The sequence below is a fragment of the Triturus cristatus genome, chromosome 4_1 (assembly GCF_964204655.1).
Source record: "Triturus cristatus chromosome 4_1, aTriCri1.1, whole genome shotgun sequence".
Taxonomy (NCBI): Eukaryota; Metazoa; Chordata; class Amphibia; order Caudata; family Salamandridae; genus Triturus; species Triturus cristatus.
Genome location: NC_140585.1, coordinates 639186203 through 639212258, shown reverse-complemented (window position 1 = coordinate 639212258; position 26056 = coordinate 639186203).

The following is a 26056-nucleotide window of genomic DNA, read 5'->3' as shown; positions in this document are numbered from 1 at the left end:
TAGAGCGAGTCGTTAGTAAATCTTTAGTAGCTTGTGTTGTTAGCACCATGAAGGAGGAAGACTGGTCAACCTCCTTCTGTCGCTTAAAAAATTTGGCACTGCAAGGTGTATAAGGGTATTAACAAGATTAGTGATGTATTGTGCACCCATGTGCATTTTCTTTGAAATACTTGTATTGCTTGTAAATATTGCTTTTAAAGATTCTAGCAGTGATTATTGTGGGCTAACTAAGCAAACACATGCTTATATTTGATTTGCAGTTTAGTGACATACATGTATAGTGCCAGTCAAAAAGACAGTTTGCTAAGAATAAGATGTAAGCCCCGGTATTTCCGAATGACTCTTAGCATGTACAAATGGTTGCATCACACTTGACCATGGTGATAAAGACGTTTATTGAAATTAGCACAATTGACAAACCCAAATCATAAGAGTAGCAAAAGTGTGCACGTACATTTTATATGCTTAAGTAATACTTCCTCAGGTGGGGCCCACAGGCACTGTTTTTGCACCGACCGGCAGTTATTTCTCCTAAACAGGCTTTGATCCACAGAAAGAGAGGTAAAAACACAAAAGGGGAAAGGAGGAAAAGAAAGTCAAAAAACAGTGACAAAGGGAGAAAGCAAAGATAAAGAAGCAAGGAGTGTCTGGCGGTGGACTATAGAGGCATAATGTGGAATCAAGATTATACAGCATTGGTATTTGGCACTTCGACCTTCAATAGCCCTGGACATGGTCTTCTGTACAAAGCTTTTACAAGTTCAGCAGGGGCATTTGAATCCATTGCATCTGCCTGAAGAACATGCAACCTTCTTAAAGGCTTCCAGCTATTGATTCTCACTTGAGAGGGACATCTAGTAATGACTTGCAGCACTGCAGCTATGCAAAATGTAAGGCCTTTGGCTTTGCCAATCCTTATTTATCCTGCAATCCCACTGATCATGTATTTGCAAAGACAATGAATGCTGCAAGGATATATCTTCAATTTTAACAATTATTCTTCAAGTTCATGCACACACTATTCTCTCAAATCATTACATTGTCTGTCACTGCCACCATTACATGAACCAGTTCTAGCATGATGTAACAATAGTTCTACCAATCGTCTGGCCTGCAGCTGGTAATTATTAGGAAAGAGCATAGGTTATCAGTTGATGCAGTTGATGCCCCACTTCAGTTCAACAAAATTTTGCTTTGCCAGCGGGATAGACAGGTTCTATTAATGTAAGTATACCTATCAAATGTTAGTGCCCAAAATGTAGGAGGACAGTTTTATGAGCAGTGCAGACCCAGGCACTTACCACAAAAGCCTGCTATTTTAGGAGTTCCTTCATCTTCAGGCCAACAGATCTTGCCCGCCATGGCAGAATAGAGCTGTAACAAATTGCATTTCAAAATAATCATCAACTTTCAGTAACATAATGTTCAGTCAACGATGAGAGGTGTGAAAAAATTTTAAGGCTTTATTTTTCATTAATAGATTAGTATTGTTTTTGGCGTTTTTATTCAAATGACTAAATTTACAGAAATATCAAGAAAAGGTTTAGTTAGAATCAGCATAAAATAGACAGCGTGTTCCCTAAAGGGAATAATCCCTATCTTGGTCGAAGAGTCCTAACCGAAATGAGAACCCATAAAGAGTTCTCTTAGAAAAGAGTAAGATTATGGAGCACTTAGTTACTGAAAGAATAAACTCCCAATAAAGAGTAGTTCACAAAACTCAGCCAAGTTCACTAACAAGTTGTAGTAGCAACTGCTAATTAAACCAAAAAATAATTAATCACAGCAGTAGTTATAATCAGCTGTAGGAGAAAGTCTCCCTGCAAAATGATCAGGATAATAAGAAATCGCTGTTAGCAGTAGCACACAGCAACCTCGAGAAGGATAAGGAAGAAATAATGCAAAAACCATTGAGGGTAAGGTGGCATGGAAAAAGGAAGAATGGCTGCCTCTTTAACTTGGAATACATATTTATGAAAACATAAAATAGTTGCAACATTCAGCACGGTTAATCCAATGGAAATGGGTCTTCCGACAGTCTGTTGTCTCTCCTCTCATTCACACCGGTGAGCAGTTATCTAAAAGTTTCTAATATGTTTTGCACTAGATCCATGAGGGAAGGTTCTCATGAGCACCATTGCAGGTCTATTCTGTTAGTTGTTGTCAGTATCCCATTGTGTGGAAAAAACGGCTGATCTAATGCAATGAAACATCTCTATCAGAAAGTCATGATGAGCCCATGCAAACAATAGCTTCAATAAGTTCAACATTGCTAATGCTCCTTTCATTATAATAATTTAGCAGAATACATTGTTTAGTGAAATGAGGAAATCAAATGGTGTTAGAAAGCAAAAGAAATACATCAGATGGTGCGAGGATACAAAAGAAATACATTTCTCTTAGAGCAGCACATTTTAAAGTGATGAACGATTTTACAGTTAGAGGATTAGGTCAGCAATTTCTGAAAGGCATCTTATTTTAATGTCAAGCAGAAGTTGACAATATATTTTTCAGGCTTAGTCGTAGACGCACATTAGGTATGAGAGCATACTACTTATTTAAGCTGCTCGTTTATTTTTTACACTTCAAAAAGCATCTTCTCCTATGGTTAAAGCTACATTATTCATTTATCACGTCTTAAAAAATAATTTTGTATGTTTTCCTTTGTCTCCTACAGATACAATAAAGTTAATGTGAGGTACATTTTCTTCATTGTTAACCAAGGCAAATTTTATGAAACTTTTTTGACTTTAACACAACTCATAGCAAACTATATGTTAGTTAATATTGAATAAAAAAACTTATAGCATGAATGTAGCTTTTCAATTTCTTAATGTTTGTTCCAGAAAACACTCCCAGGTTGGTAGCTCTGTTTTTTATTTTAAATTGCCAATGTTCAACTTTGTATCCATGCAATCTTACACACAGTAAGATGTCATGGATCACCCGGTGTGCACTTCAACGTTATAAGCCATCATTTCATGGTAGCTGCAGTTAAGTGCTACTGCTAAAAAAGGTAATGGAAGTCCTGCTGATACAGAACAGGTTGTAGACCTACTGCATGTCACTTGACTTTCGCTTTAATTTGCAGCGAAGCACTCTCTCTAACGTACTTTCCGACATAGCTAACTTACTTTAAAATAAACTCAGAATTGTTTCCAAAGCTGAGAAATAAAATAGCAATATAAAACCTCGGTGGCCATGTTTCTTGAAGATAGTATTTACTTGTCATTCTGGAAGGAAGGAAGGAACGGCAGGCACAGCAGGATCCCTATCAGTGATACCAGCTAGTGGCAAGCAAATCGATCTGTGATGCCCACACTCTGACAAGTTCTGCGGTCTTCTGCATGCAGGGCTGGGCCAAAAATACACACCTTCTGTTCAATGTTCTCTGGTCTTGCAAGCAGACAGTATCGTCACAAAACCATTTGGATTTAGGGAAGCTTGGGATCTATGCACTAGCCGAGCTAAGCTTAAAGAACCACAACATTTTGTGTGTTTCATGCCCAATTGTGCACAAAGGGAAACCAGGCCGCTGGGCCACCATTGTCCCATACCACAGTGCAGTCAAAGCTCATCATATCACCCACTCCAGTCAGGAATATAAAGCGCTGATATATAGCCAAGCTTCAAATTTGGAAGCCAATAGTGCTGAGGTCCGACCACCCTGCTGGCACTGCCCGTTGCTATACCGACCAGACCTCAGATTTCATGTCCAGGCTTAGGAAACAAGGCAATCACAGAGCCAGCTCAGAGTCTCAAAGCATCACCTTTCTGGGAAGAAATTGTGCAATTTAAATCATCAGTCTCTGTTACTCAGAAATCGAAGTGGGCAGGTACTACTGGGATCAGACTTGACATGCTTTTTTAGGTTTGGCATGAAGGTGCAGCTGTCGCTATGCCTCATGCGGTATCAGAAGAGAAAGTGTTTCAAGGAGCAGTACTTAGGGAGGGGCTTAGACTCTGACCACACATTGCTCTTCCCCTCTACTAGTTTCTACTTGAGCACAATGTGCATGCTTCAACTTATTGATTAAGAGTGTTTATATTGTTGCCTTGTGGGTCAGCTAACGCCCAAAACACCAGCCTAACTTCATTCTGCTGACAAGCCACAGGACGCTGTTCATTTGTTTCTTATTAAACATTACGACAAAGGCTTGTTATTGTGAAAATCATATGTGAAAGGTAATAGGGCCTAATTATGTCGCTGAAGGGACTCGTTCCTAACCCAGAAACTGCTCAGAGTCTGTCTGTTTCAGAGTTGCAAATACTCTCAGGTTAGATACGACTCCCAGAAGCTCTTTTTCTCCATATCCATTATTTGCAGGTGCCAGGCCAAATATTCTACCCAAGTTAGATGTGGCCTAAGCAATAGACTCTTTTTCGATGTCAACTATTTTGATTAATGATCAGTTTGTTACTATACAAGCTTGAATGAAGGGAGCAATGTAGAAGAAGGATGATGAGTGGCAGAAGGAGCGTGAAAAGAAAACGAGCAGGTACCCTCCACATTGATTCAATCAATCAATCAATCAATCATTTGTAAAGCGCACTACATACCCGCGAGGGTCTCAAGGCGCTGGGGGGGGGGGGCGATACTGATCGAACAGTCAGGTCTTGAGTATCCTCCTGAAGGTCAGCAGGTCTTGGGTCTGTCGTAGGCTCAGTGGGAGGGTGTTCCATGTCTTGGCGGCGAGGTGGGAGAAGGATCTCCTGCCGGTGGTTGTTCTTCAGATGTGCGGGACGGTGGCGAGTGAGAGGTCGGCGGAGCGTAGCTGGCGGTTGGGGATGTAGAAGGAGAGCCGTCGGTTGAGGTAGGCTGGGCCGATCTTGTGGAGTGCTTTGTGTGCGTGGATGAGGAGCTTGAAGGATATCATCTTGTTGACGGGGAGCTAGTGCAGGTTTCTCAAGCGGGGGGTGATGTGTCCGTGTCGTGGTACATCGAGGATCAGTCACGCCGAGGCGTTTTGGTTGCGTTGTAGTCGTTTGATGAGCTTGGTCAGGACTCCCGCGTAGAGGGCGTTTCCGTAGTCGAGTCTGCTGCTGACGAGGGCCTGGGTTACTGTCTTTCTTGTATTTGTCGGGATCCATCTGTAGATCTTGCGGAGCATGCGGAGGGTGTTGAAGCAGGAGGAGGAGACCGCATTGACTTGCTTGGTCATTGAGAGCGTTGAGTCGAGGATGATTCCTAGGTTGCGTGCTTGGTCGGTGGGTGTCGGGGCTGCCCCCAGTGCCGTCGGCCACCAGGAGTCGTCCCAGGCTGAGGGGTTGGAGCCGAGGATGAGGACCTCCGTCTTGTCCGAGTTCAGCTTCAGGCGGCTGATCTTCATCCAGTCGGAGACGGCTTTCATTCCTTCGTGGAGGTTGGGTTTGGCGGTGATGGGGTCCTTGGTGAGGGAGAGGATCAGTTGAGTGTCGTCTGCGTAGGAGATTATGTTGAGGTCATGTTGTCGGGTGGCGTGTGCGAGCGGGACCATGTAAATGTTGAACAGTGTCGGGCTGAGGGAGGATCCCTGGGGTACGCCGCAGATGATCTTGGAGGCTTTGGAACGGAATGGGGGGAGGCGGACGCTCTGGGTTCTGCTGGAGAGGAAGGAGGTGGTCCATTCCAGAGCCTTGTCTCAGATCCCTGCGGCATGGAGGCGTGCGCGTAGTGTGCGGTGGCAGACGGTGTCGAAGGCGGCGGAGAGGTCTAGGAGGATGAGTGTTGCGGTCTCACCGTTGTCCAGCAGGGTCCTGATGTCGTCGCTGGCGGCGATGAGGGCAGTCTCGGTGCTGCGGTTGCTGCGGAACCCTGACTGGGAAGGGTCCAGGATTCTGTTTTCTTCGAGGTATCGGGTTAGCTGTCTGTTGACGATTTTCTCGATGACCTTGGCCGGGAAGGGGAGCAGAGAGATGGGCCGGAAGTTATTGAGGTCTCTTGGGCCTGCCTTAGGTTTTTTGAATTGGGCGTTTATCTCTGTGTTTTTCCAGCTCTCTGTGAAGGTCGTGGTCTCGAGGGAGAGGTTTGTGACGTTGCGCAGGTGGGGTGCGATGGAGCGCTTGCTTTGTTGTAGACGTGGTGCGGGAATGGGTCTGACGGAGAACCGGAGTGGATTGTGCTCATGGTCTTGATGGTGTCATCGATGCTCATGCTGGCCCAGGTTAGCAGGGGGTCGTGGTCGATGGTGTTTCTGTTGTGTTGCTGTCTGTTGGGGCTGTCTGGGTGTTGAAGCTGTCATGGATGTCTGCTATCTTGCGATGGAAGAAGGTGGCGAGGGAGTCGCACAGGGCTTGCGACGGCGGGATGTCATTGGTGTTGGAGCTGGGGTTGGAGAGTTCCTTCACGATGTTGAAGAGCTCCTTGCTATTGTGTGAGTTGTTGTCGAGGCGGTCTTTGAAGGAGGTCCTCTTGGCCGCCCTGATGAGGTGGTGGTGGTTGCGGATGGCGTCCTTGTGTGCTGCGTGGCTGTCCGAAGTTTGTTCACTGTGCCATTCCTTCTCTAGTTTCCGGCAGGCTTGCTTGGAGGCAAGGAGTTCTGGGGTGAACCAGCTGGCCCTCTTGCTGGTGTCTCTGTGGGGGGTTTCTTCAGCAGGGCAAGGGTGTTGGCGCAGTCCTTGATCCAGCGTCTGAGGCTGTGGGCAGTGTCGTCAGCGTTGGAGGGTTCGGTGGGTTGGCTGAGAGCGAGGTTTGCATGTAGTTGGTCTTTGGTGATTTTGCTCCAGCAGTGGCGGGGGATCTGTTGGGTGTGGTGGTGGGTTTCTGGAAGGCAAAGTGGATGCAGCGGTGGTCGGTCCAGAGGAGTTCGGTGGTGTGGCTGATGGAGACGTGCGGGCTTGAGGAGAAGACGGGGCCGGCGGAGTGGGTGGGCATTGTGAAGAGTTGCTTCAGTCCGAGGTTGGCAAGGTTATCGATCAGGGTTGTGGAGTTGTTGTCGTTGTTGTTCTCAAGGTGAAAGTTCAGGTCTCCAAGGAGGATGTAGTCGGTGGAGGTCAGGGCGTGCGTGCTGATGAAGTCGGCGATGGAGTCGCTGAACTGGGGATGAGGTCCGGGTGGTCGGTAGATGAGGGTGCCTCTGAGGGTGGAGTTAGGGTCTGTGTGGATATGGAAGTGCATGTGTTCGGCGGTGCTGAGCGAATTGTCAGTGCTAGTCGAGATCCTGATGCTGTTCTTGTGGACGATGGCGATTCCTCCTCCGACTCCGTTTTTGCGGTCTCTGCGGGTGATCTTGTAGCCGTCTGGGATGGCTATGGCGATGTTGGGTGTGGAGGAGTCGTTCAGCCAGGTCTCTGTCAGGAAGGTGACGTCCGGGGATGTTGTGTTGAGTAGGTCCCAGAGCTCGACGGCGTGTTTGCGTGCGGAGCAGGTGTTCAGTAGTATGCATCAGAGGTGGTTGGGGTCTTTCTTGGCGGGTGGTTCATCGGCTCTGAGGCTGGTGTAGCTGCAGTTCCGGCAGGTGAAGGGACCGTGTGTGCGTTTCAGAGTGGCCTTGAAGCAGGTGTGGGTCCGTCCGGAGTTGAGAGCGTGCAGAGTGCTGGCGTCGTAGTGGCGGCAGTGATTGTGGTGGGTGCGGGGGCCAGGGGTTCTGGCGCTGGGCGGGGTCAGCAATCAATTCTGTTACCCACTACCCTCTAATAGCTCTCATGTGTTCAGTGGAAAAGTCAGGAAAATGCTTAGGATTATTTGCAGCACCATGATAAGTATGTCTGAGTTATTGAAAAGACTTTGAATCTTTGATTTCACTAGTTTCTATATTAAATAAAACTAAAATATTGTTATATTCGAAGGATAAAGCCCTCACTGCAAGTACTGAAGATTTTGTTTGGATTATCCAATCCTGGCTAGCATCCCCACGCCCAAATATGGCAATTATAAGCTTTGTCCTAGGAATGGGGAATAACCACAGTGTCTCGAGAATACTAAGTCCTTTTGACAGACTGCATTTTGTAGTACGTTTAGTAATATTACAACTTCTCACATACTATAAAAAACATTTCACATATTTACGTGTGGAGGCCTCTGCCTCAGTCTCTCCTATCTTTTATGTGCCGTGATTTTCGCCCTGACTGTGGATATGTCTAAGCATGTAAGTAAATGTGAGAGGGATAGAGGTAAGGGAATGGAAAATGCTGAACACTTACTACTAAAGGGGATGGGACTAAGGAGGGTTTAGAGGAGGGCTAGGGAGAAAGATGGATATGCTTTCCCATAGGAAGTTCTATGTTCCGGTGGCAAAGATCTCTGCCTACATGTGAAAAGATACAAGTAGTAACTTTACGTTCGTAAATTAGGCTCCACCTTCTGAATTCTGAGGGTCGGGAAATGTAAGTATACACTTTTGATTAACTTTGTACTTATAGATGGTGAATTGCCTAAAGTATTAAAGTTAACACAAAGAAGAAAGAGTAAATTTAAATGTGTAGATTTCCCTCACTATATTTTCCTGATTCTGGGGAAAAGCCACTCATGTTTCCCAACAGCTCACAGGAACATAATGATCATAATGATTTATATTAAATAAACACAAATTCCAGCCCCCCCCCCCCCACAAAAGTACTGCATTTTTAATTAAATACAGAGGTACCATAATTGCATTTGAAAACATTGCAAAAAAAGCCAACAACCCATCATTAACCTTCAATTGTAATTTTAGAAAAATCTTACACATACAACTTAAAAAATAAATGAGTACCAATGTATACAACACATGTATCCAAAGTTAATTCATTTGTTTTAAATACTCGTTTAAGATTTCATTTTCTGAATAAAACACTAACCACACTATCATCTAAACTAACCACCAACACAAAAAATATAATCAAAAATTATAACTAAAAAAGCACATACAAAACAATTATTTAATTAACAAACTATATTACTAAACAAGTAAACTGGGGTGGTGTGGTGTGCAAAAAAACTATGGATTGAACCCAGATCTGTGATAGGTGTGAATGTTTGCAGTGTTCAGCACGCCGGTCATCCTCTGTACATTTTGCTTTTGTCACCCTAAGTGGGAAGGGTATGACCAGACATGGGTCCCGTGTTCACTGTGACACTGGATTCAAGGTATCATGACTGATGAGAGGTGACACCCTGAAACTGGTCCAATGATGCTTGCTTCCATTCTAAGGAGGACCTGACTTGGCAGTTCGGGACGGACTTTTCCCAGCATGAGCAGGATCAAGACTGATTGGCATATGACTGGGTCCAAACTGGGGCAGCGTGGTGAGCAAAGAAACGATGGCTTAAACCCTGATCTTTGACTGGGGGTGAATGTTTGCATTGTTCAGCATTCTGTCCATCATCTGTTCTTTTTGCTTTTGTCGCCCTAAGTGGGAAGGGTATGGCCAGACATAGGTCCATCCGGTGCTCACTGTGCCTCTGGATTCAAGCTTGCCTGGCAGATGAGGGGTGAAACACCAAAACCGGTCATAGGATACTTGTTCCTGGTGCAGGGAAGTCAAGACTGATTTGCATATGGCTGGGTCCAAACTGGGGTGGTCAGCAAACAAACAATGGCTTAATCCAGATCTGTGTCTGGGAGTGAATGATTTAATTGTTCAGAATTCCATCCATCCTTTGTTTTTTTTTTTTGTTTTGTCACCCTAAGTGGAAAGGGTATGCCCAGATGTGGGTCACGTGCTTACTGTGCGACTGGATTCAAGTTTGCCTGGCTGATGAGGGGTGATACCCTGAAACCAGTCCCAGGATGCTTGTTTCGCTGCAGGGAGGACCTGGCTTGGTAGTTCAGACTGGACTGTTACCATGAGGAGCAGGTTCATGGCTGATTTGCATATGGCTGGGTCCAAACTGGGGTGGCATGGTGAGCAAAACAAGTAAACCTAGATCTGTGACTGGAGGTGAATGTTTGCATTGTTCAGCATTCTTTCCATCCAATGTTCTTTTTACTTTTGTCACCTTAACCGGTCCCTGGATGCTTGTTTCCGGTGCAAAGAGGACGTGGCTTGGCAGCTTGGGTTGGACTGTTCCCATGAAGAGCAGTGTCAAGACGTATTTGCATATGGCGGGGTCCAAACTAGGGTGGTGTGGTGAGCAAAAATGATGGATGAGCCGAGATCTGTTATTGGGGTTGTATGTTTGCATTGTTAAGCATTCTGTCCATCTGTTCATTAAACAATAAAGTTGCAGCATTCAAAATAACTTTTATATGCCTTGATATTTTTGTAAACAATGTTCTAAACATCAATATTTTAGCCACAAAATATATACTTACACTCAATGGGCCCGATACACAGAACTAACTTAAGACAAAATCCTAAACTTACTACAATTTTGGTATTCACAGAAGGCACTTGCTCATTTTGGTATTCACAGAAGGCACTTACTCATTTCGGTATTCACAGAAGTTAGGAGTCCTAACTTTAGGACTCCTAAATGCCTTCTGTGAATACCGAAAGTCTGCAAATTAGGATTTTTCTCAGTTTAGTAGTAGTATAGTTAGGACTCCTAAATTAGGACTCCTAAATGCCTTCTGTGAATACCGAAAGTCTTAAAATTAGGATTTTTCTCAATTTAGTAGTAGTAAAGTTAGGACTCCTAACTTTTTAGGACTCCTAAATGCCTTCTGTGAATACCGAAAGCCTTAAAATTACGATTTTTCTCAGTTTAGTAGTAGTATAGTTAGGACTCCTAACTTTAGGACTCCTGAATGCCTTCTGTGAATACCGAAAGTCTTAAAATTTGGATTTTTCTCAATGTAGTAGTAGTAAAGTTAGGACTCATAACTTTAGGACTCCTAAATGCCTTCTGTGAATACCTGAAAGCCTTAAAATTAGGATTTTTCTCAGTTTAGTAGTAGCAAAGTTAGGAGTCCTAACTTTAGGACTCCTAAACTGAGAAAAATCCTAATTTTAGGACTTTCGGTATTCACAGAAGGCATTTAGGAGTCCTAAAGTTAGGACTCCTAACTTCTGTGAATACCGAAGTGAGTCAGTGTCTTCTTTGAATACCAAAATGAGTAAGTGCCTTCTGTGAATACGAAAATGGTAGTAAGTTTTGAAGTACTGGGTATTTTAAACCCAGCGGTGCAGGGGAACACACCCTATGACTTCGGGGTTCTTCCTGTTTCAGACCTACAGAAACACAGAGTCTTCTGGGTGAAGTCAAAGATCAGTTTATTGGCTGCAGACCAATTACAGGTGTCCTAGAAGTACAACAGCGTGTATGTTCTCAGGAGACTGCTAAAAATCACAGAAACGGGCTTCTTCTTAAATACAGATTTTCCTGCCTCAGGCATACATTCCTTAGTTTATGGTATGGTCATTCGAAGTGTACATTACAAATGAAAAAGCAGAGTCATGATGACCATCCCACATTCCAGTTAAACAAGCCCGTAATTATTTACCCAGCAAGGCTCAGATCCCACATCAGATATCGATAGGCCCCAATAAACATGAGCATCTCCTGTTTTGGGAAACAAGCCATAAAGCAGGAACAGTCAGATGAGAAAGAGATTAGCTGGAGGCTTGTGTAGGATGAAAAGACTTTATGGTGTGTCAAGCCCTGATGCTAATCATAGGTGGCCGTAGGACGGGAAACTCGTGAGACCAGTTTGACCTGGGGGAGCAAAGCCAAGCTGCCCAGGTCACGGAAAAGTCAGAGAAAGCCACATGTGCTTTAAAAGGCCCGTATTCGCTTCACACTACATAGCCTATGTGAGGGCATTCGCTTCACACTACATAGCCTATGTGAGGGCAATCTAAAATGGCCACCGATACAAAATGGAACCCACGTAGTGATGTGAAATAGCGTATACACAGTGCATTCATAGCTAAAACGTTACAAAAAGCACTTGTACATACCGCATTAACCATTCGCAGTTCACTATTACCGAGATAGACAGGGGTAGGGCCCTATCTCCTACGCGGTCCCAAATTCTAAAGTACGACAGACCCTCCTTTTGCCCTTACATAGGCAATAACTATACTCATTTCAATCCGAGTCTAGGTCAATATTCACGAAGTCATGGAGATGTTGCTGTAGCATCATCCTATTACTTAGCTCGTCCCTCGATACGGGTTTCCTTACACATAATGTAGCACAGAGGCCACATATCGCAGGAGCACACTGTATGCACAGACAGAACAGGAAAAGGATGGCTAAGATCATTCCAATGACCATCAGAACTTTCCAACCCCAGGCAGATATCAGTTCCCAGAACCATCCCACCAGTGACCAATCTCCTTTATCCACGTGTATGGACTCAGATATTTTATGCGGTTTGGAGATGGCTTGATAAACTGTTGGAGCGTTGTCTGGTATGAAAATGCAACAACTGGATTGGATAACCTTACATACCCCACCACGGTCTGCAAGTATGACGTCTAGAACCATGCGGTTCTGCAAAGTCATGAGGCGATCCGCTTGGAGCTCAGCTGTCAAATTACCAAGGGCACCAGCCGTAACATTAACAGTGGATTCAACCACACGAGTCAGCTGTCTCAGGTTCCTACTATTAACCATTGGTCCCCAAAACGGCAGGAAACCCAAAAAGAAATCTCCCGCTTCCTGACCGGCAGTATCCTCCTTACTAATCACGCCTCTCACAACTCTGGTCTTGTGATAGTCGGAGGCGGCAGTAAATGTTGATGGTAGCAGATTTGCAATATAACATGTGCCCGAGAAATCAGGGGGCAACCATGTATATGCTCGGTCATTGCAGATAAAGTATGTACCCTTGGCAGCCAAAAACGCAGGGGAAAACTGTGACGGAAAAGTGTACGTTTCAGTACAGTCACTTCTTCCCAGTTGAGCTCTAGGATTCTGACCATTACCTTGCAAACAGAACCGACCTATGTGGGGTACGACCCAGATTGGGGATGAGATTTTCCGCTGTCTTTCACCTAGACTAATACTATACCCCGTCGCGTTCCACCCTACATAAGCTCTCAGCTCTTCTTTGGGAATGGATGAGTATGCATCAATATCTCTACTCATATCGGCAACTCCTTTCATTAAAGCTTTGTTATTGGTGCTAGTTCTGATGGAACGCGGTTGTCGCGGGGAGTAGACTTCTAGTGCATCGAGAAACATAGTCTGGAATGCCCATGACGATCCATTGTAACTATACGGCAGCACTAGATAAGGAATACCCTTATTAATGGTATGGGGCATTAAACCACACACCCAACAATTTGTTGTATTCATGACTAGTTGGTGCTGGTGCTGGTGCAGGAGCTGAATAAACGAGTTATTCACAAACTCCGATCGTCTAGCCTGTTCATGTTCGGGCAGAGGGTGAAAAGAGTGTGAGGAGATAGTAGGAGGAGGTATAGGCTGTACAGTGGGGGCAATAGGCTCTTGAGAGGAGAAGAATACAAATCCTACAGTAAACACTACCTTACTACACAATACAAACAGACATAATAATACAAAACGTTTGCGTGTCATAATTTTACACATTCTTGTTTTAAAGTTCATTTCCTCAGTGAGTCTCTCCATCTTACAAAACTCCATCCTCTAATCGTGCCGCTCGCGGCGGGTGAGTTTCTTCTGCTAAGGAGTACGCCTGTCAGTCCAGGGAACGCCCTAGACCAACCAGAACCGTCGACCTAACGTCTTCGGCCTGTACCCCAAAGTCTTGGCACCGCGACCCTGCGGCTGAACCCGGATGGTGGTTTGAAAAACAAAAATCAAGAAAGTTCTTCAGATGGGAGAGCTCTGGTTATCAAAAAATAAAAAGGTAAAAGGAAAAGAATATTTATTTGTCCATGGACCTTGGCCTCAGATTAAAACGAAAACGGTCAGGCACTGTCTGATCTTGAAACAAAAGTTCAGGCTCGGTAGTGTCCAATCGAGCTGACGGTGGCACAGCTTTTTGCAAAATATCGTCACTTTCCTGCGTTGAAGCTGTGCCTTTTATGCGTGCATCACTGAACGGCACAAAGCGAGGTACAGTGTCTGTTTCAGAGTCTGCGATACCCTCCTGGACCCACTGGTCATACGGCAGAGGCAAAGGGATCCTTTTCACGTGGGCGCCGTGGATCCAGTTTTTCTTCCCCTTCACTCGAACAGCTGATCTTGTCGACAGCAGCACGAGGTGAGGGCCAAACCAGCGGGGCTTCTCGTTGGTCTTCCTCTGAAAATTCTTCACAAGGATCCACGTGCCTGGTTCGATAGGGTGTCCAGGAGCTTCAGAAGCCGGTGGGAGAGTATCATGCACCTGTTGGTGTAAAACACGCAGTTTAACCGTCAAATCATACAAGTAATCAAGTAGTACTGGATGCTCGATCTCACTGAATTTCGTCGGTCTTGGCACACCCCATACATTAGCCGGGCGGCCAAAAACGACCTCGTAGGGACTAAGTCCCACTCGTGAGTGCACGGTCATTCTGGTGGATAGGAGTGCTAGAGGCAGAGCGTCAGGCCATTTAAGACCTGAGCTCGCTTGGATTTTGGCCAGTTTAAGTTTTAGAGAGCCGTTGTAGCGCTCTACTAATCCAGCTGATTGGGGGTGGTTTGCAGCGTGAAACTTCTGCCTTATACCTAGTCCCTCACACACATTCTTCATCACTTGACCCACAAACTCACTCCCATTATCACTCCACACCATTCTTGGCATTCCAAACCTAGGGAAAAATTCCTTCACAAGGGCTTTGGCTGTGGATAGAGCAGTGTTGTCCTTTAGGGGATAGGCCTCAATCCATTTTGAAAAAGCGCAAACAACCACCAATACATATTTCAGGTTGTTGCACCTTTCCATGTGAATAAAATCTAGCTGCAAAACTTCAAATGGATATGATGGAGGCGCAAAATGACCAGCTGGAGTTGGGGTTCCCCTACCAGGGTTGTACTTCAAGCATACCATACAATTCTTGACCACATTCTCTGCACACTTAGGAATTCCAGCATTCTGCCATACTGGAGCCAACAACTTACAGATTCCTTTCGTACTGATATGTGCCATTCCATGTGCCATAGTAACCACTGGAAGCACATATGCATCAGGTAACAACCATCACCTATGTTCTGACAAATCAATCCAACAACCATTCTCATCCAACTTACCCATACTTTCTCTCCACTTGCTCAACTCTTTCTCTGTGGCTTCAGCTTGAAGGGACTTTACACTCTCTATTGTGTTTTCACACATTCCAACATCACCAACCCATCTGGCAGGGCCTGCAACATACATTCGAGTCTTCACATCTTTCGCTGTTTCTTTCGCGACCTCATCAGCAAACGCATTACCACGACCAACATCATCAGTGATTTTCTTGTGCGCACTGCATTTCATAATCGCAACTTGCAACGGTAGGGTCAGCGACTCAAGGAGATCATTCACCAACTTGCCATTCTGAATCTTAGCTCCATGCGAAGTCAGGAACCCACGTTCTTTCCACAATCGCCCAAACCTATGAGCCACGCCAAAGGCGTACTGGCTGTCAGTATATATGTTCACTCTCATTCCTTCAGACAACACGCATGCTCTCGTAAGGGCAATCAATTCTGCTGCTTGAGCGAAATTTTGTGGCACACGTGCAGTTTCAACAATCGTGTGCAAAGTAGTGATAGCATACGCAGCAGTCGTATCACCATTCGGAAGCTTGAAACATGAACCATCCACCCATAAAGTACCATCACACTCAGTCAGGGGAGTATCTTTGAGATCTACTCTCCCTTTCGTCTCTTCTTCTGTTCTGAACAGACAATCATGTTGCTCAATCTCATCTAGGTCTGCTGGGATTGGTAATAGTGTAGCTGGATTCAACGTGTTGCATCTCTTTATGTGTATGTGATTTGCTAACAGTGTCAGCTCATAGCCAGATAATCGTGCACTAGTCAAGTGTTGTGTCTTGGTCCTGTTTAACAATGTGTCCACAGCATGTGGAACCATAACAATCAATGTGTTATCCATTACTAGGCCAGCAGACTGTCGAATAGACATAGCTGCGGCGGCTGTGGCTCTCAGACAACTTGGCAATGCCCTCGCTACAGGGTACAAGGTTGACGAAAAATACGCGCATGGACGCGGTCTGTCGCCAAAAAGCTGTGTTAACACTGACAATGCACAACCATCTTTCTCGTGAACATACAATGTAAAAGGCTTGCTGTAGTCAGGGGTACCCAACACAGGAGCTGAACATAATGCATTACGCAATTCCAAAAAACTTCTGACACTCTTCAGACCATGGAATAGGATTCGGTGTGTCTTTGCATGTCAATGCTAACAAAGGTTTTGCCAACAAAGAAAAATTAGGAATCCAATGCCTACAGTATGAAGTAATGCCCAAGAAAGCACGCACTTCTCTCTGTGTTCTTGGCACACTCAACTGTGCAATAGCTTGAATTCTTTCTGGAGTCAGTTTCCTTCCCTCCTTCGATAAGAGATGACCTAAGTAGGTCACTTCTTGTCGACAATATTGCAGCTTTGAGAGAGACACTTTGTGATGGAAGGCAGACAAATGACGCAACAATGACAAGGTAGCTTCCTTTCAAATCTTTTCAGTATCCGCGGCGATCAGTAAATCGTCAACGTACTGAATGAGGATAGCGCCACTAGGTAAAACCAGTGCATCAAGCTGCGCTTTTAAAGCCTGGCTGTATATTGATGGACTTTCACAGTAGCCCTGAGGAGCGCGTTTAAAGCGGAAGCTTCGACCTCCTAAACTAAAGCCAAAAATGTCTCTGCTCTCCTCTGCAATTGGGATGCTAAAGAAAGCATTCTTTAGATCGATCACTGAGAACCATGCAGCGGAGGCTGGAATCATAGTTAACAAGGCAGTTATATCAGGGACAACTGGAAACTGTGGCACAACAATCTTATTAACCTCTCTAAGATCAATCACAAATCTGTAAACAGGTGGCTGTGAAGGGTCCGTTCGTTTTAAGACAGGTAAAACAGGACTATTGCAAACGTTGCCTCTTGTCTCTTCAATTACACCCTTTTTGATCAGATCGCTGACAATTTCTAGCAACGCTTTCTGACCTTCATTAGAGATCTTATACTGGGGAATGCGTGGCAATCTAACGTTGGCTTTTAAAGTCACCACATATGGCGGTATTTCCAAAAGACCCACATCATTGGGACCAGTAGCCCAAAGGGCATCCGGAAGGGATGACAATTCAGGTGGCATTGCATTTTTAGACAAATACATTGGGGAAATCACTTTCTTACCTAATGTAAGTTGTACTCCTGAGGGAGAACAATACAGCGTGGCATGCAATCTTTTTAGCAAATCTAATCCTAACAAATTTTCACCACAACCTGTCGTTAGAATGAGGGGTGCTTTCAGCTCACAAGGTCCAACAGAAAGAGACATAGGACTAGAAATCGGGTTCCTAACTGGGGCGCCAGAAAAACCTACTGAGACATTCATTTCGCCAGACAAAGGCGCGCCAGGGAGTTTTGAATGCATGATTGAACTCTTTGCAGCACCAGTATCCAGCAAAAAAGGCTCCGTTACATTTGCTGTAGTTACTTTAACATAAGGTCCGCTCTGATCCACTGGCACTGAAACAACTCCCTCTCTTTTTCTACGGCTGTCCTAGTAATCACCATCTTCTACGTTGTCATCTTCTGTATAATAATCATTATTGTAGTACTGAGCTGTATTACCAGTCGCGTTCGCTTGCTGATCAAAGCGATTTACGGTATTTTGAGGCGGAAGAGGACGCGCGTTCTGGGTAAGGGTGGGCGTAGTTCGCGAAGTAGCGCTTCGCGAAGCTACGCAAAGTGAAGTTCGCACTACGCGAGCTACGCGTAGCACTTCGCGAACTGCGTAGTAACATGTTCGCACTGTGCAAGATGTTGTTTTCAATGATTGCACAGTGCGGACAAGCAACCGGCACTGTGCAATCATTGAAAATGGTATCTTGCACAGTGCGAGCTGTAGTTTTCTGCTGCTCGAGTAGATTTTTACTCGAGCTGCAGCTTTCTCAACGCGAACTGGTAGTTTCTCATCGCGAGCGGTCGCGAGCATACGCGACCCCTCGCAATGAGAAACCTGACCTCCTCGCGTTGGGAATCTCGCCGGGAGGTTTATTTTCCATGCTCGCGATCGCGAACAAGGAAAAAGTCTCGCCAGGATGTCATTTTGCTTGCTCGCGGTCGCCAACTTGACGTTGAGGACCGCGAGCAAGCAAAAAATGACCGCAGCACTACGCAACACTACGCTACGCGTGTTCGCACTGTGCTACGTGCAGTTCGCGTAGTGCGAAGTAGCGCGAACTTCTCAAACTACGCGAGCGTAGCGTAGTGCTTCGCCCAGGCCTAGTTCTGGGTAATATTTCCACGCCCTCTGCCTCTAGGAGCTTCGGTGACCACCTCTACCTCTTGCTCCATACGCATTACTGTTACGCTGCATTAATTTAGGGCAACTATATTTAAAATGACCTTCCTCTTTGCAATATGAACATTGGTTGGGACCTACAGGGATTCGTGGTTGATAAACCTGTTCATTGGCTGATTACCCTGAAACTGTTGGGGCTGCTGATAGATACCTTGTGTTTGCCTATAATTATTCTGTCCTCCACGTGGCGGATAGGCCTGCTGTAAGAGGACCTTTGTCTTTAGTTCCTTCGTTTTCTTATCTGTTCTATCCTTCTCATCTTTGTCCCTATTCTCATATTACTGTGCCGTAGCCAGTATTTGCACTGAAGAGGAAACAGCCCAAGAACTTTCTGAATCTTTTAATTTTTTACACAACTCGGGAAGTAGATTCTGCACAAATTTATCAACAAATAACCGTTGGCCACCTTCAGTGCTCATATCTTGGCCACTGTGGCCGATAAACGTTTCTTCAAACCTGGTGAAGAAATCAGACACTGTCTCATCTTTCTTCTGCTTGCATGCGGATAGTTTGTCCCAATTTACGCGCATCGCAGGCATTATAGTTTTCATGTAGGTAATGATTCGACCAGGGAGTTCTGCCACTAAAGGCTGAGGTTTTGCGCCACCAACTTGTCTAGCGTCTGCAGCAATGATATTAGCCCATGTGTCCCCTAGTTCTGCAGCGTGATCTACATTACGAATGGATCCCCATAAAGGCTGTGGAACCACATTCCCAAACAGCATATCTATGTCGGCCAAATTCATGACACACGACTCTGCAGTTTGGGATAACTCCTTATAATAACCAGTAGGGTTTTTACGGGGATCAGGCAATGTCTGTTTAAGCGCTATTACTTCAGATCGTTTCCAAGGGACATGCACCCAAACACATTGAAAATGTGCTAAGACAGCTGGATTAGCATTCGGATCAGCAGGTCTCCAAACTGGGGGAACCTCACGCATCGGATATTGGCGCGCTTTTACCTCCTTCCCCACAGGGAAATCCTGGTGAAACAATGATTGCTGACAATCGCCATTTCTGAGGGACAGTAAAGTTGCAACTGCTTTATCTACATTGGGACCCACAATTGTACCTTTTTCAAAATCAAATCGCACTCGACACAATTCCTGTGGGTTTGAGTTTGCACCATTATCCTCCAATTCCTCACAGAGGAATTTGCACATTTTATCAAAGACATACCTCTGTTTTGGGGCATCCCATTGGTGAAAAACGCTAACAACCGATTCCACATCATAGAGTGAAGGGAAACCAATCCACCTACGTGCCAAATGATCTAACACCTCTTTCTCTTCGGGACCAGGTAGCTGACTGCGCAATTGCTTACGCTGTAAACCAGGTGTCGTACTAGATGACCCAAAGAGAGGCGACATTAGACTAGTAACTACATTAGCCAGTCGTTGTCGTGCTGAAGGAGAAGTTGAGGCGAAAACAGGGGGATAGACAGAGGGAAGAAAAACAGATTCAGATGCAGGTACCTGGGTAGTGTAAGAAGGAGCGCCAGGGGAAGCCGCTGGCGTGCTAGGCAAAGTCGCAGAAAGCGCGGGGGTAACAGGTAGCAAAACTGGCGATCCTTGAGAGGGCTGCACTGCAGGGATAGGAGTCAGCTGAGGAGGAGCTGGCGCCTGTGGGAAGGCGTGCGGCATATTTACTGGAGGTTGCGCATTTACAAGCTGTGGAGGTGCGGTGGCATTTTGCGCATATGGGGGTGGCGAACTTAGCAAATGGGACATTAGGGAATCCTTCTCATTCTCTTTTGTCTCGTCTTGCACAAGGGGTGACAAAACAGGGTAACATTTATCAATCCCTAGTTTGCGCTGTCTGTGCAATTGCTCATTCCTTTGTTCTTCCTCATTATCTTTAAATTGCACAGCTGCTTGCATCACTGACATACCTCTCTCTTTCTTATCTCTTTTCGCTAGCTTAATTTCCTTCTGTTTGGCTTCCTTTCGCCATAGGCGGAAAGAATCAAACATCGCCGGCCGGGCTTTCTTTTTAAACAATTTAACTTCCAAATTATCTAAGATATCTGTATCGAAACTACCATTTTGGGGCCATTTTAAAACACCGTCCTTTCTGGTGTATCGGATCCATATTTCATTGTATGCAATGTGGCCCACGCCATGTTTTACATAAAGCTCATAAGTAGGAGTTCCAATTGGAGGAACCGGACATGAATCCTCTAACTGGAAATCCCTTCCACAACCCAAACAAAACAATCTACAAAATACACTAGAACCAGGCATCTTCGCTCACTAGTCTAGTTTCAAACGTCAAAGGATTATCGAATACGATAGTCTCGTGAATACACGAGTCCTCTGGCTTTGGGACTTGCAAGCACCAAATCAAAATGATCCCGAAGGATACCAAATTCAAACTGGGAGACGCTCCACTTATACTTAACTGAATATTGATGATCGATGGCGTCACCAGAAGACTCTCTCGATTATTTCGCTCTACCAAAAATCGTCAAGGGTCCAAAACAGGGCGATTAATCAGGGCAGCAGTCCTTCGTAGCCGTCGGGACGCGGAGAACCTCGCAGAAAAGACTTTCAGACCACGTCGACATGCAGGGGTCGATGAAGTGGCGGCCTTCCTCCAGAATTTCCACACGAAGCTCCTCACGAACCTCTGGCTTGGATCGGTACCGCTGAAATCACGCCGAGTTAGGCGCAAACTGAAGTACTGGGTATTTTAAACCCAGCGGTGCGGGGGAACACACCCTATGACTTCGGGGTTCTTCCTGTTTCAGACCTACAGAAACACAGAGTCTTCTGGGTGAAGTCAAAGATCAGTTTATTGGCTGCAGACCAATTACAGGCGTCCTAGAAGTACAACAGCGTGTATGTTCTCAGGAGACTGCTAAAAATCACAGAAACGGGCTTCTTCTTAAATACAGATTTTCCTGCCTCAGGCATACATTCCTTAGTTTATGGTATGGTCATTCGAAGTGTACATTACAAATGAAAAAGCAGAGTCATGATGACCATCCCACATTCCAGTTAAACAAGCCCGTAATTATTTACCCAGCAAGGCTCAGATCCCACATCAGATATCGATAGGCCCCAATAAACATGAGCATCTCCTGTTTTGGGAAACAAGCCATAAAGCAGGAACAGTCAGATGAGAAAGAGATTAGCTGGAGGCTTGTGTAGGATGAAAAGACTTTATGGTGTGTCAAGCCCTGATGCTAATCACAGGTGGCCAGAGGACGGGAAACTCGTGAGACCAGTTTGACCTGGGGCAGCAGAGCCAAGCTGCCCAGGTCACGGAAAAGTCAGAGAAAGCCACATGTGCTTTAAAAGGCCCGTATTCGCTTCACACTACATAGCCTATGTGAGGGCAATCTAAAATGGCCACCGATACAAAATGGAACCCACGTAGTGATGTGAAATAGCGTATACACAGTGCATTCATATCTATAATCTGTTCGAAAATTAAGCTATGTAAGTCATGCCCCCGTTGAAAAAAACATGAATTGGCATTATCAACATACTGAAAATATCAGTTCAAGATTTTGCTTGATCTCATCCATCTTTTGGCAGACAAAAATAACTGAATTCAAAAGATATAATAGGTTAGCATTGCTTCTTAATGTGTAAGACTACCCCGGGAAAAGCTAAATAAAATTTCTATAAAACAATACAAAGTTGTGACCTTACCAGACTTAACATTTTATTTTTGTATGTTTTTGTTAGACCTGTCCACCTTAGGGAGGCCTGCCCCCACTTTTTTCCATCTACTGCCTATTTTTCTGACTCTGTTTTTGCTGGTCTTATGCCTCTGAGAACTTTACCACTGCATTACAGTGCTAAAGTGAAAGTGCTCTCTCCTCTAAACATGGTAATATTGGCTTATACCCAATTGCCTTATTTAATTTACTTATCAGTCCCTAGTAATGTGGTACTATAAAAGCCCATGGCCTGTAAATTTAACGCTACAAGTTGGCCTGCAGAACTGATTGTGCCAGACACTTAAGTAGCCCTCTAAAACATGTCTTATACCTGCCATTCCAGAGCCTGTGTGTGCAGTTTAAAGTGCCATTTGGACCTGCCAAGATAAACCTTTTCCAAACCTTCCTTTTTAATACATAGAAGTCTTCCCTAGGGTAGGCCCCAGATGGCCCAGAGGGCAGCATGCAATATTTTAAAAAAGCAGGATATGTACCTTTAAGTTTTACCTATCCTGGTAGTGAAAAACTGTTAAATTCGTTTTTCTCTACTCCAAGGCCTATAACTCCCATAGGATAACATTGGGATTACCTTATTACATTTTATAAGTGTAATTACCAAATGGGAAAATATACCTCATTCAAGTTTGGTATGTCTGGAACCCTAATTTAATATCCTAAATTATGGTGAAGTCAATTTACATTACAACTCTGAATATACCACTTTTATAAAGTTGGCATTTTCTTGCCTTAGCCACATGGTGCCTGTAGCTTATCTCTGGTCAGCTGACTTTGGTGTAGTTGGCAGTTGGGCTTTTTGTATTCCTCCTAGAGAGCCACACACAATGGGAGCTTAGGTGTGACTGAATAGGCCATTACTGTCAGAATGGGAGGGAGGAGCGGGCCCTGCCTAACTTACACCTGATTTGGCTGTATTCGGTCACCACACAAACGACTGCGTACCCCCTATACTTAGTCTGGAGCCAATGCAGGGAAGGCAAGGCATCTGTACACTTCAAAGCATTCCTCTAGATGTTTCTCTCCACTTCAAAGGCACAACTATAAAAGAAGTACCTCAGACACCACCTCTTCATTCCACTTCTGGACCTGTTTATACTCTGCCAAGAAGAAGGACTGCAGTGCTGCTGAAGGACTGCCACTCCGCTTGACTGCACTCTGCTAGACACCTACTTTACTATGGTGGCCTGCTGCCTGCTGCCCTCTTGCCTGATTGGAATTGCATCTCTTGAATCCAGAACCCAGACTGACTCCAAGGACTAGTTGGCTTGCCTCCTGAGCTTAAGCAACAGGGACATAACAGTCTTCCAAACATCTTGCACTTGCAGCTAGCCATCTATGAGCCTGCCATGTCACGTGGTGCCACCCTAGTCCTGGACCCTTGGAAGTGGGCCTAAGGTGCTTGCCAGCTGAACCAATGCATATTCTCTGCTGGTAATGCATCCCCAAGCAGAACCAATGCATCTCCACGGCTGAGCGGCACATCCCGAGCAGAACCAAAACTCTGCCGTTGCTGCATGCAAAGACCTGCATTGCCCATCGCTGTGATCACAACCGATGCATGGCCATGGCAGTGTGGTGCATCTACAGCCCAGGTCCTCATATCTATTGGCCACTGCAACCTCAACGATGATGACGGATTACGCATCAGAGCCTTGCAGATCCTCAGAACCGACGCATCTCCCGCTGCACGCCATGTCCCCAATGCCAGACCAGGACCAGAATTTAAGATTCTCTCTTCAGCGGGCCTAACTGGATCCCTGTAACCAGCCTGTGCTCCATCGTGGTTGGTCTCAACTTGTGATGTTAACCCGGTTCAGCGCGACCAGATATCACCAATTGGCACTTTGTGCTTTTTTGGCGCCATTTTCATGACAGACTTTAAAATTCAATATCTCCAGTTCCACTAATTATATTCTGGTTTTTTTGCTTTTGTTTTATTTATTAAAAATCACTCTCTTTATGTAAATCTCTTGTTTGCTCCATTTGTAGTGTGTTGTCACTGTTTTTCTGTTTGAGGTGTTGCACAAATACTTAACACGTTACCTCTAAATTAAGCTTAACCTCTCTGTGCCAAACCACCAAGGAGGTGAGCACAGGTTAATTTGCAGTTTGCTTGTGCCTTACCCTGATGAGGATCATGATTGCTGCTAGGCCTTACACCCCAGTCAACCAACAACCCAATTTACAGTTTGTATTAAAGAATACCAGAACTATAACAGTTCATCAGAAAAAAGTCAATTCAGAGCATGTTTTCTACATAAACTCTCTGCCTCTAAGTATTTTCTGGAGGTCTGCTTGATGATACTTCAATGGCAGCAAATATTTGGTGAGAATTTTGGAAACTAATGGTAAGTAAATTGTATGGAATTTGAAAACCATTGTGGTGCCCAGCCCGTTTGAAAGACCCTTTAGCTATTCCAATAGCCTCATCATTGAGTCTTTCTTGTTGGGATACCTGATTACAAAAGGCAAATGCAGATAATGTTAGTCTCCTTATGCGGATACAGGTTGCAGTATGTCTATGTTTAGAAATGTCCACCTTAATCCATGGGCATTATCCTCACAGGGTACATCTGACTCTTTGGAAATGACTAGTTTTAAAACAGAAATTATGTATTTCAGCTGAGACAAAATGAGACCAAATTGTACAGCTTTCTCCGTGGGTCTCTGAGGGAAAATATGGTTTGAGCAGAACAATTATGGAGAAGAGCTTGACAATACTGTACTACCAAGACAAATAGCACGTATCAACAAACATGCTTTTTCTAAAATGGTTCAATCTGCTACTGTAAGAAGGAATGCTTCCTTCTTGCTCTCTGGAAACTACTGGACACCTGAGAAGCTATCTACATGTTGAGGAGGAAGAATAGTTTTGTCCATTAGGTGTGATTCTCCAAAGACTGGCATACGTTTAACTTCTGTTTTGGTCTTCACACCTTTTGAAAGAAAGATAATATGCTGGTATCCAAAACTTCTATGGCAAGACATGAAGGGAAGCACTGGTCTGAAAATATTCACATGGTAGATGATTTAGGACATTTTCCATAATGTGAGCAGCGGTGTTTGTTATTCTTTATGACATTGTTATCCAGAAGGGAGATCTGTAAAAGAAATGGATCAATAAATTCTGCCCAGAACATGTTGAGTCTCTGAGTATTTTTACCATATTACACTTGCTGGTATCTAAGAGTCAAACATTGAAAGAATCCACAGTCTGTGTTCCATTTAAGGATCAGTTAGGTGCAGAGATATGAGCAATAACATCTATAATTATAATCCAGGTTGGTTCAGCTCCATCACAACAGGGTTGTCTTAGAGGTTTCTTTCTAAAGCTTGGGCAAAAGATGGACATTATCAGCAGCATGAGTGACTCTCTTTGTCTTGCAATTATTCATCTGTGGGTTATATGAGGACAAAAAAGCTCCAAATGAGCAAGGATAAAGTAAGAAGAAAAGTAAGGCCTGCAGTTCACAGTATGATCTGAACATGCTGTTACTAGTTATAAGGTGCCTGGTGTTGCCAGAGTTCCATTTGAATGATTTAACCATGAAAATTCATGAAAACAATACATGGGGAGAACTGAACAAGCCTCACTTGAAAATAATAAATTGGCTCGGATGGGTTAAGGTTACTGTTAGGGATGAGAATTCTTATTATTATTCTCTTCAGAACCTGAAGTATTCTGAACCAGATATGTGAATGTGAAAAAATCCTGCAAAATCTGCAGGCTTCGTTTTAGGTCTTGCCTAGCAAGCTGTCTGGTTGTTTGGTTGTGAAAGACCTATTGTGAATTTACAGTGGACTTACAACTTGCCCATTGCTTAACATTGGTTGGCTTTATTGTCACTTTCATTTCTTTGTCACTTATTCGATGGCTTGCTTTCCTCTTCATGCATTTGTCCCTTCCCTAGAGCAACGCCACATTACGATCCTTTTGATTGGCAAACAGTGGGTTTATTGCCTGCCCATTGTTTACCATTAGTTGGATTTATTGTCACTCACATTTGCTTTCTCCTTGTTCAATGTCTTGCTTTCCTCTTCTTGTGTTGATCCCTCCCCTAGAGAATGGCCTCT